This window comes from Sinocyclocheilus rhinocerous, unplaced genomic scaffold, assembly GCF_001515625.1.
Source record: "Sinocyclocheilus rhinocerous isolate Xijiao unplaced genomic scaffold, SAMN03320098_v1.1 scaffold225, whole genome shotgun sequence".
Classification (NCBI taxonomy): domain Eukaryota; kingdom Metazoa; phylum Chordata; class Actinopteri; order Cypriniformes; family Cyprinidae; genus Sinocyclocheilus; species Sinocyclocheilus rhinocerous.
This window is the reverse complement of record NW_015630532.1, coordinates 1715299-1732279: the sequence shown is the minus strand read 5'-3', so window position 1 is coordinate 1732279 and position 16981 is coordinate 1715299. Positions and strand designations below refer to the sequence as shown.

The 16981-nt window shown below is 35.8% G+C and overlaps 1 protein-coding gene across 1 annotated transcript in view; it reads left to right on the top strand.

Moving 5' to 3' along the window:
- The first annotated feature begins 5613 nt into the window (after positions 1 to 5613).
- The window catches only part of LOC107740451 (MAP kinase-activating death domain protein-like), a 72526-nt gene continuing 61158 nt past the window's right edge, over positions 5614 to 16981 (top strand). Inside the window, exon 1 of the mRNA XM_016552896.1 lies at positions 5614 to 5944. The gene's annotated coding sequence lies outside the window, so the exon portion shown is untranslated. The remainder of the gene's footprint in view (positions 5945 to 16981) is intronic.

The window sequence follows — 16981 nt, the reverse complement described above, 5'->3', positions numbered from 1 at the left end:
CACTTAAAGGGTTAGTTCACCCAAAAATGAAAATTCTGTACAAAAAGTATTCTCGTAGCTTCGTATAATTACGGTTGAACCCCTGATGTCACATGGATTATTTTACCGATCTCCTTACTACGTTTCTGGACGTTGGTCATGTTAATTACATTGTTGTCTATGGGAGGGCCAGAGAGCTCTCAGATTCCATCAAAAATATCTTAAATTGTGTTCCCAAGATGAACGAAGGTCTTACGGGTTTGAAACGACATGAGGGTGAGTAATTAATGACAGAATTTTCATTTTTGGGTGAACTATCCCTTTAAAGAAGAAAAATTAGTGCTAAAAGAATATCAGTGTTTTGATAGTGTTTGTTCATTTTAAAGTCATGCAGTTTATGGTCAGTTAGATTTTTTTTAATGTTTTGAAAGAAGTCACAAAGGCTTGCCAAGACTGCATTTATTTGATTAAAAATACAGTAAAACGATAATATTGTGAAAAACTTTGCTGCTTTATATTTTTGTGGAAACCGTGATCATTTTTTTTCAAGATTTTTTTTAATGAATAGAATTTATTTTATATTTAAAAGGAAATCTTTTATAACGTCCTAAATGTTATAATTAAAAAAAAAAAATCTTACTGACCCCAAATTTTTGAACGGTAGTGTATCTACGTAAGATTATAGTAAATATATTAGTGTTTTGTCATAAAACAAAGACATTAAATATTTTGCCTGTTGTGTCCTTTTGCATCCAGTTGGTGGCACTGATGATTCTACCTTTGCACCAATCATGTATAACAATTGACTATAACCAGTTTTATTTTAGTATTATTTATATACTATTATAGCATTTAATATATTTTAAATTAGCTGTTATTTTTATATTTTCAGTTTTAATTTTAGTTTTATTGATTTTGTCGTGCTTGTCATTTTTTTTTATATTTCTTTTTAGTTTTTTTTATCTCAGTTTTTCTAATATTTATATTTTATTTCTATGCTATTTTTATTTTATGCTATTCTTATGTATTCCTTTTCTGCTGGTTGGAATATTCAGAAGAAGAACTGACAAACCGAATGGCCTGATTTTATGAGGTCGAACGTACTGCAGATGTATTCTGCACACCAACCCAGTGTTTTGGAGTGGTTAAAAGTGCTTATCAGTGTAGCATATGGTTGTCTGGGATCGGTAAGAGTCACTGGAGCCATTAAACCGAATCAGTGTGCTGCTCAACTCACAGCGACTACTGAGATACATAGATCGATAGATAACCTTCAAGTGTGAAGCCTTCTGAAAACTTAATGCAGACCATGATTATTCTTTTTCCATTACTTTATCATGTGTATTTACTGCAATCTCCAACTTAACATGCTGTAGTTTATTTAAAAAGCTCATTTTTATTACATGATGTTTGACATGCATTTAGTCTCTAATTATGTTCAAATGCAATCTTCTGTTAACACCCAAAGGTTTTTATGGACTAAATCAATCAGTGCTTTACCAGTGCAAGCCATTTCAGAGCCCATGTTACACTGATCCAGCATATCACAACGTACACAAGGAATTCTGTTTTCTGCTGGTTGGAATATTCAGAAGAAGAACTGACAAACCGAATGGCCTGATTTTATGAGGTCGAACGTACTGCAGATGTATTCTGCACACCAACCCAGTGTTTTGGAGTGGTTAAAAGTGCTTATCAGTGTAGCATATGGTTGTCTGGGATCGGTAAGAGTCACTGGAGCCATTAAACCGAATCAGTGTGCTGCTCAACTCACAGCGACTACTGAGATACATAGATCGATAGATAACCTTCAAGTGTGAAGCCTTCTGAAAACTTAATGCAGACCATGATTATTCTTTTTCCATTACTTTATCATGTGTATTTACTGCAATCTCCAACTTAACATGCTGTAGTTTATTTAAAAATTTTTTTGACTCATCAGTTCTACTTGGAGGGCTGATGTTGTTTGACAATTCATTCTCGAAAACATAACATACATACACAAACTAAATCTCAGTTTGGTGCCTGCGTCTTGATCAATGTGTCATTTTTGTCCCTGAATACAAATCACAAACGGACTGTACAGAAATATATATCTTTCAAAATCAGTGGTTGAAATTGTCATAGAAAATAACTTGGGCCATTATTGTTGTACTTCGTCACTTGATTTTTATTATTTTTTTTCTTCTAATATTGTTATGTTTAGTTCTATATACACTCATTCTTCAATGAGTATGGTTTTGTCAACTTTTATTTACACGTACTAAATAATTTAATTTAAGTCTTTAATATTCCTTTTTGTGTGATTTTGCAATTATCTGTCAAGTCTGTTTTAACACCGTTTTGTTGTACCTCACTTGTACATTATGATGATATTCAGATAGTTTGAATGCACACAGAATAAAACCTGTCCCATCCACATCAAGAGATTGGCAATGTATGCGAAACAACCGTATTTTGGTCTGAAACTTAACTGTATCTCAGCAGTATCTCTGAAAAAAGGGACTAGGCAAATGAGAGCACTTTGTAACGTCTTATGCACCATAACAATGCAAATATCCGGTGTGACCACATACAATTCAGGTTTTACTGATCTTAAAAACCACTTTTATGATAGACATGGTTTGTTTTGAATCAATTCTAGATTGTAACGTTGCAAAAATAAGCATCATTTCTATGGTTGACTAATACAGTTGGTTTGCTGTGGCATTCTTTGCCCTGACTGTGCATATTGTTGAGACTTTGCTAAATCAGATGCTGATGTGTACGTTTTTATACCACCTTTCTGTCAGCTAGTGAAACTGCTAAATGCACATTGGTTTCTCGAGATCTTTTTGATTTCTGATTAGACTTGTCCATGCACATTTTATTCTAAGTCTTTTCCAATCTTTCACAAGGGCTTGAAAATACAAGTGTGTCAATGCAGTTCTTTTACCTTCATCTGTTCAGCAGCCAAACTCAGTGCACAAACTGAAACTTGGTATAAAACCCACTGAAAGACATGCATTGTTAAACCTCAACGATCTTCCTGATGATTTGCGTTGCTTATCATCTGTTTGTGTACATATGAAGTGTGAAGAGGGCATAGACAAATTCTAGTCATCACGGAAATGAGCGTTTACTCCCGCTGCTCTAAGCTGTTTTCTCCTAACTGAAATGATCAAATGATTTTCTAACAGATTGTTATTACATGAGGCAGAGTGTAATGCAAAGTTGATTGTAGTTCTAATTTATTTGTACCCTCTCAGCTCAGTGGACCTCATTGCTCTGATTAACATTAGTCTTCAACAGAGAGTCATGGAAGGATGCCGTCATAGAAATGCAACCTTACGTTTTAACGCCTTAAGTCCTTGGATGTATACTGCTTTATATGTATAAATTAAAAGTAGACTAAATTTATTGTTCTGTGAGAGTATATATTTATCTGATAAAAATGCTGAAAAACCTAGATGACTCAAAGCCTATTCTTTATACAGAAATACATTTACCTGAAACGGGGAACCTCCGTATTGTTTCTGTCTTTTTATTATTCTGCTGTTTTTTAATAGATCAGGGTTGACCCTGTAAATAAATACTGAATCTGACCTTACAACATTGGTGTCAGTGATCTGTCTATTAGCATTTGTGTTATGAAGGCATCTCTCAGCAGAGATGGTCCTCACTACAGAACACAAGATCCAGATCCAACTCCTCCCACCATGACTCAAAGCCTATTCTTTATACAGAAATACATTTACCTGAAACGGGGAACCTCCGTATTGTTTCTGTCTTTTTATTATTCTGCTGTTTTTTAATAGATCAGGGTTGACCCTGTAAATAAATACTGAATCTGAGCTTACAACATTGGTGTCAGTGATCTGTCTATTAGTATTTGTGTTATGAAGGCATCTCTCAGCAGAGATGGTCCTCACTACAGAACACAAGATCCAGATCCAGATCCAGCTCCTCCCACCTTACATATACCTAAACCAACCCGTCTCCACCCCCGATCCCTAAACCCACCCATCTCCACCCCTTAACTTACCAATCTTAAGTCCTTGGATGTATACTGCTTTATATGTATAAATTAAAAGTAGACTAAATTTATTGTTCTGTGAGAGTATATATTTATCTGATAAAAATGCTGAAAAACCTAGATGACTCAAAGCCTATTCTTTATACAGAAATACATTTACCTGAATTTTATTATTCTGCTGTTTTTTAATAGATCAGGGTTGACCCTGTAAATAAATACTGAATCTGACCTTACAACATTGGTGTCAGTGATCTGTCTATTAGCATTTGTGTTATGAAGGCATCTCTCAGCAGAGATGGTCCTCACTACAGAACACAAGATCCAGATCCAACTCCTCCCACCTTACATATACCTAAACCAACCCGTCTCCACCCCCTGATCCATAAACCCACCCATCTCCACCCCTTAACTTACCAATCTCCACCCCTAGATGTGGATCAACCACGCCCCCTGGATCTTGTGTTCTGCAGTGAGGGGCTACTGGAGCAATATGCAAATAACCACTCCCCTACGTCATTGGACGTCAGTTTGCGCCTGTGCAGTCTTACCATTTGAACCACTCTCTAGCAAATGACGAATGTTTTCACTTTTAACCTCGATCCAACTAGTCAATTGTTAAATAAACGCCAGAAAACCGTCAGTTTACGTGTCCGACTGTAAGCCTAAACGTGAAGGCGTGTCCCCTCTAGATGACTGAATGGTACAGTCCAGCCTCCGGCTGTATGCGGAACTCACGCGCGGCTCGTACAGTAGTGATGGGAAGTCCGAATCTTTTATCCGAATCGGTTCTTTTGAACGCTTCGTTTCAATTAACCGGTTCTTTTATTATATGTGACCCTGGAGCACAAAACTAGTCATAAGTAGCACGGGTATATTTGTAGCAATAGCAATAGCCAACAATACATTATGTGTCAAAATGATCGACTTTTCTTTAATGCCAAAATCATCAGGATATTAAGAAAAGATCAAGTTCCATGAAGATATTTTGTAAATTTTCTACCATAAATATATCATTGCTAAGAACTTAATTTGGACAATTTTAAAGGCGATTTTCTCAATATTTAGATTTTTTTGCACCCACATATTCCAGATTTTCAAATAGTTGTATTTCAGCCAAATATTGTAACAAACCATACATCAATGGAAGGCTCATTTATTCAGCTTTCAGATGATGTATAAATCTCAATTTCAAAAATTGACCCTTATGACTGGTTTTGTGGTCCAGGGTCACATATTTTCTACCAAATGCAATCTGTCAGTTGTGTGTGTTTGTTATTATTAATTAGCATCTTATTGTAATCTCATTTCATTTGGCAGCCATAATTCAGCGTAAAGTCATAAAGAACCCAGTGATCATTTAAGTTTTTTTTTTTTTAATAATTTATACCGGCTATTCAAGTTATTAACCTTTTCGCCCTATCAATTAAACCATCTGTCCAACATTCCACACTTCTTTTTTCCGGTTATTTAAGTGCATCATCCGGGTATTTAAAGAGCACTTTTTCTTTTTGGAATTTTCCAAACGCACTCATCGCACTATGTATAGGCCTACTTAAAAAGGTCATACAATAGTGCACAAGTATGCGATTTGAGACGCACCAATCTGAGAACCGGTTCAACTGATTCACTGAAAAGAACCGGTTCAAACGAACGATTCCTTCACGATTCGGACGTCGCTGTTGTGCAGTCAGTTTGCAAGCAAACAGAGAGAGAGAGAGAGAGAGAGAGAGGAGGAGGACGAGCAGCGCTTATCTGCAGGCACAATCATCGCTGCATCACTGACTGACCCGCCGCCACAGAACACGGATGTGCGATCGTCGCGTCGTGCCACTGTCACATCATGTGTTGGCCATCGTCTGTAACGACGAACGCGATTTGAGACGCTGTTTCGCAGCAGCAGGGCCACAGATAGACGGCTAAAGCGAGTAGCAGTGGCTTTAGCTCCTGGAGGTCAGTATCTCTTTTACTCCCTTTCTCGCGTCTAGCATTATACCTTATAACTGCTATATGGTGCTTATATGATGGTTTGCTCTGAAGCAGTTGTGCGGTGAACGGATGGATGAAGGTGTTTACGTTATAACGGTGTGGAAATGTACGCTGCTGGTTGTATAAGCAGCTTTGACAGCTAGCTCAGTGCTGCTATTTGATCCTGTTAGCTGCTGCTAGCTGCTTATCGTTATTTTTCACTGTATAAATGTGTGTTGCGCTGGATCTCTGCTTATAATATATGATCAAAGACTTTTAAATGTCATGAGTGCCTAATAACAAGGCTGTCGATAGGCAGAGCTCTCATCATTAATTGATGTCCTTATACTCAGTGCATTTGATAGGGATGAATGATATTGAACAGCAGTATAACAACACACCATTTTCCAAAGAAAATGATCAGATGAGCCTCTTAATTTGATTCTTGTAAGTGCCCATCTGTTTGTTCTCCAGAGGTCATAAGGACACAGGTTTTCTCTCCAGAGGGATGTAGGGCTGTGGTCATGTCATCATGTTGTCAAGATGATGATGATGATGATAATGATGTGACACAGGAAAAGCTTGGCTGTATCATGCAGCAACATCTCTCTGAATTAGTTAAACATGAAATAGCTGCCTGCGACATCAGGCCGTGCGTATGATGACTTGGGTGGTGTTGTGTGAAATGTGAGACTCTCTTTGCCTTTGTCAGTTCAGCCTGTTTCCTCTCACTGTTTGCAAAGTATCCTCTTTATTCAGTGGTCCATGGAAGAATCCATTCAATTGAGCTTATAAAATCTGAAGTATATTATGAGCACTAATTTGGGTGTAGAAGTTTACTGGTTGATAGTATGTGCAAGTGTCTGTTAAATGTCAAATAATATGTTTGAAACCCTGTACAGTATTAGATTTTGACTAAGGGCATAGTTATATTCACAGCAGTATGCTTTCATCTCTCTTAAATTAAAGGGTCAGATGGGTAAGTAGTATAAGTGTCTGGATATATTAATCTTGGAATTTGTCTCCCGCGCTTTGATGCTTTGAAAACTGTATTGATAATGACAGCTGGAATCTGTGTGAATGAGTGATTCTCAGTTCCTGCTGTAAGCGGAGAGTTCATACTGGATTATGAATGAGGCTGATGGGTTAAGTGTCAGAAATTAACTTAAAATATAAAAAATATTAAATAAAAAATATTTAACTATTTTTTTCTCAATTTTTTTCACCAGGAGTTCATTTGAGGGGGTATTTTATTTATTTGCACCAGATGTGTTTGTTACGTTTAGGGTTGGGAATCGAAAATAAATTCCAATTCCAGAATCGGATACTTCAGGTCAGGAATCAGATACTTCAATTCCACCTATCAATTTCTGTGTGCACATCTCCTTTTTTTTTAGGTGGCGAAAAGGGGCTGTTAAAAATTAATTTGTGTTTGAATCATTTATTCAAGAGATTCATTCAAAAACACTGATTCATCCAGTAATGAAACAAGTAAAACTTGAGTGAGTCATTGAATCATTCCATTCATAAATTCCATCAGATTTTGTTTAGTTGTCTAATATTTTTTTTTTCATAATTGTGAGAGAACTACAACCTCCATTTGGCAACTTTTTGAAAGAACTTTTGAAAAATCTAATAAGAAAAGAAGCAGTTCTGTTAAAATACCAGATTAAAAAAAAAAAAAAAAAAATCCAAATTTATCCAGTATCGTGCAGCTCTATTTTGCACAGAAACAGCTCTTAATCAAGTCCAGTTTTTATGTAACCAGCTGATTTTCGTTCATAGTATTCAGCAGCAATTAAATGTTTTGCAAAAAGAGACACAGAATAAATATGTTTGATATCTAAATGTCTGACTTAATTTTTTTTAGGGCTGCACGATAAATTGCATGGAACCGGCTTTCTGACAAGATGTGCATTAAATATCGCATGCGATTTATCGTGCAGCCCTAATTTTTTTTAATCACATTGGAATCGAAACTGGGAATCGATAATAATCGGAATCGAGAAGAAGAATCTAATCTGAATTGGGATTGACAAAATTCAAACGATACCCATCCCTAGTTACGTTTTGTCAATTAAAAAAAAAAAAGTCTCCATTTAAATAATCAGAATAATTAATAGAATAGAATTTAGAAAAATAAAACAGATATTTAAACTGGTGAATTTGGGAGGGGAAATCGCGAATGAAGACTGAGATATTATTATATCTGATTTTTGTAAACCCACCTTCCTTTTTTTAAGTCACTCTCCCTCCCTTAATGGCTTATATTCTGAGCACCAGAAGTAACTAGATGATGGTTCTAACTAACATCGCTATATATGTGTGTGTTTGTTAGGACAATATTAAATTAAACCTGCCAGCTCATCTTTCAGCTCACTATGTGCTCCCAGTGGTGTCGCGTGAATGGCGCTGTGATCTGTGCGTGCGTAAGCGTGGAGTGGGCAGACTGAAGTGTCTGTTGCTTTGATCTGATTTGGCCACTGGGGAATGCTGAGTCCTGAATTTATTGAAATGGCCTCTCCTCTCCACACTTAATCCTGTTGATGTTTATGTCCTGTCTGAAAGATTTAATCTGTCACTGTGTTAGGTTTTACGTGATGCACAATTACACATAATTTGCAGTGAAGCTCATTTTAGAGATTAGAAAGCAATTGCACAGCCATTTCTCCTCCTTGAGTGTGGTTCTGCTCTATATCCTCAGAAAGAAATGATGGAGATCTTTATCAGCACGTTTTTGTATATGTGAGATTTCACTATTCCCATAAATATTCAGTAGCACTGAGACTCTTTGAGGGTGGTTTTAGTTACCGATGGGATTGCTGTATAATTTGTCTCTCTATTATTGATTGGCTGGTCTGATAGCACTGCCAGAAAAGGCTTATTTTATCTCGAGCACAGCAGTAGCTTGAGGGGTGTGCTGTGAGCATGTGTGCTGCCAATGGGTGGGATGGCTTTTGGCAATCAGCCTCTCTCCTACCACAAGTCTGAGTAATGCATCGCCACTGGCTTTCACAGTTTATACTGTATTTCACCACAACTGGACCTGAAATTACAGTCAGATAGTACATCTCATTGCAAATTTTGCAAACCTATTAGGCATGACCAGGCCTTTGCGTAAAGCAGTTTCTTGTCAGAATAAACGCATAAGAAAAAAATAGGGTAAAAAACAGTAAATTTAGGCTGCTTGTGTTTTATGAAAACCCTGGCCTCTGTCTTTTTTTCCTTCCCACAAAATGTAAGCTTTAAAAAAAAAAAAAAAAATCATACCAAGTGTGGTTTCTCAAATTTTAGTCAAAGACCTTTTTCATCAAAGACCCTTTTCACACATCTGTGACAGAAAACAACTGAAAGTGATTTACACTGTATTTCCTCTACAGAAATACATTATAAAATGGGTTGATGATTCTGACCGTTACAGTGCAGTTCAGTTTTATTTATGTTCCATAGTGTTTAATTTTTAATTATATTTTAGTAATTTTGATGGGCTTTTGTAATTTTTATTCATTTTTTAAATTTATTTCGGTTTAACTTTATTTTTATTTCAATTTTAGTTTTAGTAATTTCATGACTTCAACTTATTTTATTTATTTCATTGGTTTACTTTTTTTTTGTATGGTTTTCATAATATTTATACTGTATTTTATTGCAGCTTTATTTCAATTAAAAAAAGCATTTTTATTAGTTTTACTATTAGTATTAGTTTAACTTTGTTTAGGTTTGTATGCCTGTCACAGCATGTGTAAATTAAATCAAGCCTGACAGACGTATTTATTTTGAACAGTGAGTAAATAGGTCACTCTATTATGTAGGGCTGCAAAACGATTAGTCGCGATTAATCGATTCAAAATAAAAGTTTGTTTACATACTATATGTGTGTGTACTGTGTATATTTATTATGTGTATATATAAATACACACACATACATGTATATATTAAGGAAAAATATGTTAGATTTATATGTAAAATATTTATATTTATGTATAATAGAAATCATATACAAGTGATTACATACAAATACAAACAATACATACAAATATTTTTTTAAATATATACATATGTGTATTTATATATACATAATAAATATACACCTTACACACACATTTAGTATGTAAACATAAACTTTTATTTTGAATCGATTAATCGTGACCAATCGTTTTGCAGCCCTACTATTATGGTATGTCGCTTCATATTAGCTTAAATTGCAAAATATTGTGTTAATAAATAGGTTTATTGTGTATTTTCACTGTGTTTTTGTGGGTGAGAAACTGTACTCTTAGTGATGATGCTCACAAAGGTAGTGTGAATATGTGTGCCAAAATAAGTACATGGCTGCTTATGCGTCACAGATGGATGTGTGAAACAAACAGGCCTTATATATTGTTTGCACTTTTTTAAATGTATGTGTGTATTTAGATTTTGGACTGTGTTAGCCTTTGTGTTTTGTTACCTTGTAGCCAGTAAGATGACTGTTGACCATCAGATCGAGCTTGTTGTCAGTGTTAATCTGTTTGAAGTGGCATATACATAATAAATATACACCTTACACACACATTTAGTATGTAAACATAAACTTTTATTTTGAATCGATTAATCGTGACCAATCGTTTTGCAGCCCTACTATTATGGTATGTCGCTTCATATTAGCTTAAATTGCAAAATATTGTGTTAATAAATAGGATTATTGTGTATTTTCACTGTGTTTTTGTGGGTGAGAAACTGTACTCTTAGTGATGATGCTCACAAAGGTAGTGTGAATATGTGTGCCAAAATAAGTACATGGCTGCTTATGCGTCACAGATGGATGTGTGAAACAAACAGGCCTTATATATTGTTTGCACTTTTTTAAATGTATGTGCGTATTTAGATTTTGGACTGTGTTAGCCTTTGTGTTTTGTTACCTTGTAGCCAGTAAGATGACTGTTAACCATCAGATCAAGCTTGTTGTCAGTGTTAATCTGTTTGAAGTGGCTCCTTTACTGGACAGTTAAGATCAAACCACTCTTAACTCCTTCAAAAAAAAAAAAGCCTGCTGCAAACCAGCTGTGAAAACCGGGGGGTGCAAAACCTTAAGAGTCTTGAGAATTAAAAAAAAAAGCTTCAGGGTGATGTTAACCCTACTGAACCCTGTGATATAGCCTGTGTGTCTATACAAGGATTGTTAAAACGTGGAAGCATTTGATGCTAAGTTTCTTAGAAAAGAGCATCCTCGAAAGATCACAGAAAAATGTCATGTTTAGGAGTTCCTCCACAGATCACTTCATCGAGATATCTATTGCTCTTCATGTTTGGTTACAGTATACCTTTCATTATGCTGCTGTATGTGTGTTTAAATGGAAAAGTATTTGTCTTCTAGGTGGAGGAAAAGTCTTTTATTTGTTTTATTGTCTTGAAGCACATGTTGGAGAAAGATAAGACCTGTAAATTGAAACTGTAACTCATCTTTTTACTTTTTTCTTCACTATAGTCAAAATATGAAAGATTTTCATCAACTAGATTTTGATTTATCATTAAATGTGTATTTCATTTTAGATTTATGCAACGATTTTAACTAGATTTAAGTGTCACAATTTGTATAAAAGGTTTAATGCTAATTTAATATGAATAAATACAAATGAATAACAAAGCCACAAGTTAGCGGTAAATACAGATGTACAGAAAGAAAACACTAGCCTAACTAACGTAAGTAAAAACTTCTCAAGCTCACTGAAGACACAAAAACAGTCAATAATAAAATAAGAACAAATTGCACTAGCACAAATAAATAAAATATAGTTTTCAGGTAAGTCTATCAGAAATAAGAAATACTACAGAAGCTGATTCATCAAATGTTTTAAAGAAATGTAGTCTTCATTGTATAAATCAAGTTTATTTATTTATTTTTATTAAAGCTACAGAAGTTATTTAGTCAAGAGCAGTGAGAGACTTTCTCTTTGTTTTTAGTTGTTTGATTAACACAGGATACAAACAACAGCAGGTATATTAGGTTGCTGTCACTTTAGGACCTCATGTATGGATCCAATATATTGCCACACATCCAATTGTCTCCAGCTATTTACACTCACTTTAAATGAGGCAAGGGTGTAGAGTTGCATTCAAGCTATTTTAAGGCATGAGAAAATTATTTTCACAAGAAAAAACATTTAAATATGTCATTTTGATGATCAAAGATGAATTTTAAAGGATAACATTTTTGACTACAGGGGGACTTTAAGTTAATACTTACCAAGACCAAGTCATTACCATGTCTCTTAAATAATGTCCTCACTGACTGATCCAAGAGGACAAACATGCTACGTGTTTGAAGTCCTCTTTCGTTCTTCTCGCATCGATTAAATTTGATTCTTTTCAGTTTCCTGGTTGTTCAGGTATGGTTCGCTCTAATGTACAGTGGCATCTTAACATCTTTCTCTGTGTTCTTCTTTGCAGTCATACAGTTTAGTTGAGTTTTAACACAATGTTGTGCTCCGACGCATGAAAAACCCTAAACTTCAGTCAGATCCTTTATAGGTGATGAAAGGTTTTATCTGAGTGCACTACTGTGGATAACCCAATGCAATTGCTGATTTATGATTTGCTAAAGCATTTGTTTGTTCATTTCTGTGGATAGAAAGAAGCAATTAGTTTTGCTCATGCTCGTTTTATTGGCCAAAGGCTGTTCATTGTCTTTCTGTGTGTATGGTGATTGGGACAGTGTATTGTCTGTTTAAAATAGCCGTCACAGCTGTGCTCATGAAAAGAGGCAGTATTGGTTTCCACGGCGACCGTGTGGAATCTCATTACCCGAGGCTGATTGTAGAGCCATGAGGCAGACACACTATGATTGACAGGGTACGAGATCATGTCATATTTCCTATAGACACATAAACGCATATGTTCCCTGGAGGTGACGAAGTCTGGGATTTGTTCCACGCTACCTAATCAACCAGGTAGTTAGGTAAAATAGAGGGCACATAAAGTGCGTTTTGTTTTTTAGCTGCGTATTATTGGCTTTGGATTAAATATGTTCTCTGAGATGCATTTGGAAAGTTATAACACAAACTAAAGGATATCTGTTTCTTTTGTGTGTGTAGCTTATTGCAGATCACTGGATAGCACATCCTATATGATTAACATGTTCATTTCACATGTTTCAAATCATTACCTTATACACATTTTGGTAATGTTAAAACCTTATTCACCTAATGTATATACATTTTATCCACCTTTTTATTCATCGCGGAAGTAAGCCTATGGGCAAGGCTTCCGGTTCATTAGCCACTATAGGGAAATAACGAGAAGAATAACAACGTGCAGTAAATGGTAAAACTGTTTGTACTATAAACCAGTGTGAATAATTAAGATAATATATTAAACTAATATGGTAAGACACCCCAATTTTCAATATCAAAGCAACAAAACGAGCTGTTTTGTAAAGCTAAAAATAGCTGGACACGGATATGTCCGGAAGCCAGACCCTTAGAATTTTCAAATGCTCTTGAGGGAAGAAAAAGGTGGATAAAAACTGTTCACAAGTCAAGTTCATCCATCTTCAGCAGTATGTCTTCGCAAGGAAAGATATGTCCCAGTGCCGTTTACAGTGACGTGTTTGTCACTGGCGTGTAATTTGATGGTCTTGTTAGATTAGTGATTAGTAGATTTACGTCACAATGAGCTGCAAAAAAATTACTTTGAAGGTCTAAATGAATTTCTGAGAAGTGAAACATCATTTTTGCCACTGGAAATGTAATTGAGCAAGAGTATTCAGTTTCAGTATTCCGCTGCTTAAGTACAAAAGTCCCGAAATAAATAAAGTATAATTACTCATGTACTTTACACCCCTGCCCAAATTTAAATGCCTGTTTTTAGGCATCCCATAGCTCCTAGAAGCTTCCGCTCCAAGTGCAAGTAATTCATGTTGGATCAGTAGTGAGAGCTGTGATTTAAGAAAAGATCAGCATGGAGGTCCTGGTGTCAAATGATCCGGGTGATGCTTAGAGGAAGAAACAGAGGTGTTATTGATGTCTTAGTCACAGACCATCCATCTTCTCACCTCCCTTCCACCACCTCTTCCTCTTCCTCTTCCTCTCTGAGCTGTTGAGAGTGACGGAGGAAGAGCAGAAAGTGCCACTCCAGCAGAAAGAGGAGGCTACTAATCACAGGGTGAACGCTTCGGCTCCTCTCACATCAGAGATTAATACATCCTTTTGGACAAGGCCAAACTTGCTGACTGGACTAGTCATTCAAAAGCAATTTCAGAGTTAAGGTTCAAGATGAATATGTTTCTGTTCTTTCCAGAATTAAAATCTTCCTGAGTGTAATAGACTTTGAGGATAGCAGCATTTTCCTTCATGTTTTGAGGAATGTTCAATTAATTCTTAGGAATTATAGGTTTGACAAGAATATTAACTGTAGCCAGCCACAACAGAGAATATTTAGTTAGTTAGTTTACGAGTCATGTTAGTTTCTTTGCACATTTGCAGAGCTGCATTGCAGAGCACTTCTGACTCTTTCTTTATTTTTTTTTTAATAAGCTGAAAATATATATTTAGCTGGGGTGCATGTATCTTGACAAATGATCTGCTATAGACTGAGTACCTGCTCAGTGTTGACCCTGATGAGATGCTGCTGAATGCCCAAGTCCTTGTTTTGTGAGCCATATGCAGTTACGTAATATTGCATAACACCATCTCAGCTCTGAAGGGTTCTGCTTTTAGGGCATATGAGTTTTATTTAAAGGGCACCTGTTATGCTTTTTAACATTTATTTTTCCTTTCCTTTAGTGTGTAATATAGTTGTTTATAAGTCCTTGCCAATAGGAGATCATCTCTCCAGCAGAAAACACTTGCCTGAAATGCTTTGTTTGTAGTCCTGCCATTATTTACATGACTTAGCTGCATCACCCTGTTACACATTTGCATAATACTCCTACTGGTTGGTCCACCCGCAAAGATCAGCTTGGTAAGTGATGTCGAGGATATGCTGTTTTTTTTAACTGCAAGGGCAAAAAAAAACATTGTTTGGACTTCCAAGGCCAACAACTGAGGTATCGTAGATATAAACTGTTTAGAGCTGCTAATGAAACCTCAGGAACTGAAATCTGTTAAATAAGGTACATTTTATTTTCAGGTTGACCAATCACAACAGACTGGGGCCTGCGGACCAATCAGAGCAGGTTGGGCTTTTCGCAAAGATGAACTTTAAAGAGACAAGAACTAAAACAGAGTGTTTCGGGCAGAGTGACTAGGTGCCACTACAATGTAAAATATGCACACATTTTAAATCATGTAAATGTATTCTAGCAGACGCCAGAAAAAAAAAAAAGAATTTGTAAAGAAGTATAAATAGGCTTTTTTAATTCTGTGCTGTGATGGAAAGAAATGATCTCAGACTATTAAGCTTCTGAAGCAAAGGTAATGCAGTTGTTTGTCAGATGTAGGGTGCAGGTGTCTGTCTGTGTGTTAGAGCATGATGGAAAACTCTCTGCAGTGCAGAGTATCCAGAACTTCAGATAAGCACTGACCCTGTTTTGGGTCAGTACAAAAAAAAAACACAGACACTGCAGTGAGACAGAAGCAACTGCTTGTGAAAGGCCATCTGGCTCTCACTTCATAATTACTGTTCTGTTTACAGCCTTTCAAGACTGTATTTGCTTAGATAACAGAATATATTCATCCAGAAATGTCTTGCTTGAGTAAGTTGCATTTTGATATAGATAATATATCAATTCTTCTAATCACAAACATCTAACAGGTTTACTGAACAGTAGTTGAATTGATAGCATCCAAGCCAATCTAGCTGGATATTATGCAAGGTGTGTTTTTCCTGTGTGAAATTTGAGCATGCTTTCATTTGTATTTACATTGAGGCATGTGCTCATGCATATGAGTGCTAACGCATGAGGAACACAAATGGCAAATCTATGTGGTGAGGACAAAGCTGGGCTCCAATCCCTCTAGCTAATCAGAATGTGTGTGTGTGTGTGTGTTTACATTTGAAGTTGAGCCTCCTGTCAAGATGTGTTTGTGAAGACTTCCGATGCTTGGCTTGTACAGTGTGCTCTGTTTGACTGTAAAGATTGCTGTCAGAAATATATCAATCATACTCCAGTGGTATGTAGCTATAACTGAACGCTATGCTTCCTCCTCAGTGTTTAGTATGAACAGTACATTCAGGGTGTACTCACACTAGGCACAGTTACCTTGAACTGAGCCCGAGTGTGATTATCCCCCCTCCCCACTCCCCCGCTGGCCTGCACTCACACTTGCACTATACTTTCCGGGCCGGAGCACGCTTACGCCATGTGCGAGATAACGGAGAAACCCACTTTCGCTAATATTTTGCCTAGGGCTGGGCGATATGGCCAAAAAAATTATCACGATAATTTTTTTCATATCAGTCGATATCGATAATTATCACGATAAATGTCAAATCTTTATTTCTTTCAAGTTTAAAGCCAGATTTTTGCTCCAAAGTGAAAGTTATAGAAACAAGACCATTAATTTTCCTTAAAATAAATATCGGAATAGAAAAATACAGTTTCTTAGTTTCTGCATGTTCTAATGAGTGATATTGTTTCAAATCAAGAAACAGGTTTGGGTTGCCTGATAATATTAATAATAATAATATCACTTTTTGTCTCTTAGAAGTGCACATTTGATAGTAGCTTGAGTTAGGATGCAGAGGTAAATATTTGTTCATTATCAAAATCGGTAAAAAAAAAAAAAATTGTAGCAACCTCAGTTTTATATGGTTAAATTGATTCTGACCAAGGTTTTTTTTATTTTATTTTTTTTATTAAACATTGGTCTCCCATAGTAGCATACATTTAAATCATGATAAACACAGTTAAAACCACACATATAACACCTCAATACCATGGTAAAAATATAACTATATGGTTTTTAAGTAGCCTATTTGCATGAAAAACAGTAACGTTAGTCTAAAAACATTCAGTATAAATGCACACATGCTATAGCTTAATCACAAATACATACTACAATTATATACCATTATTCTTTTAATAAAATTCAGTGTGAATAT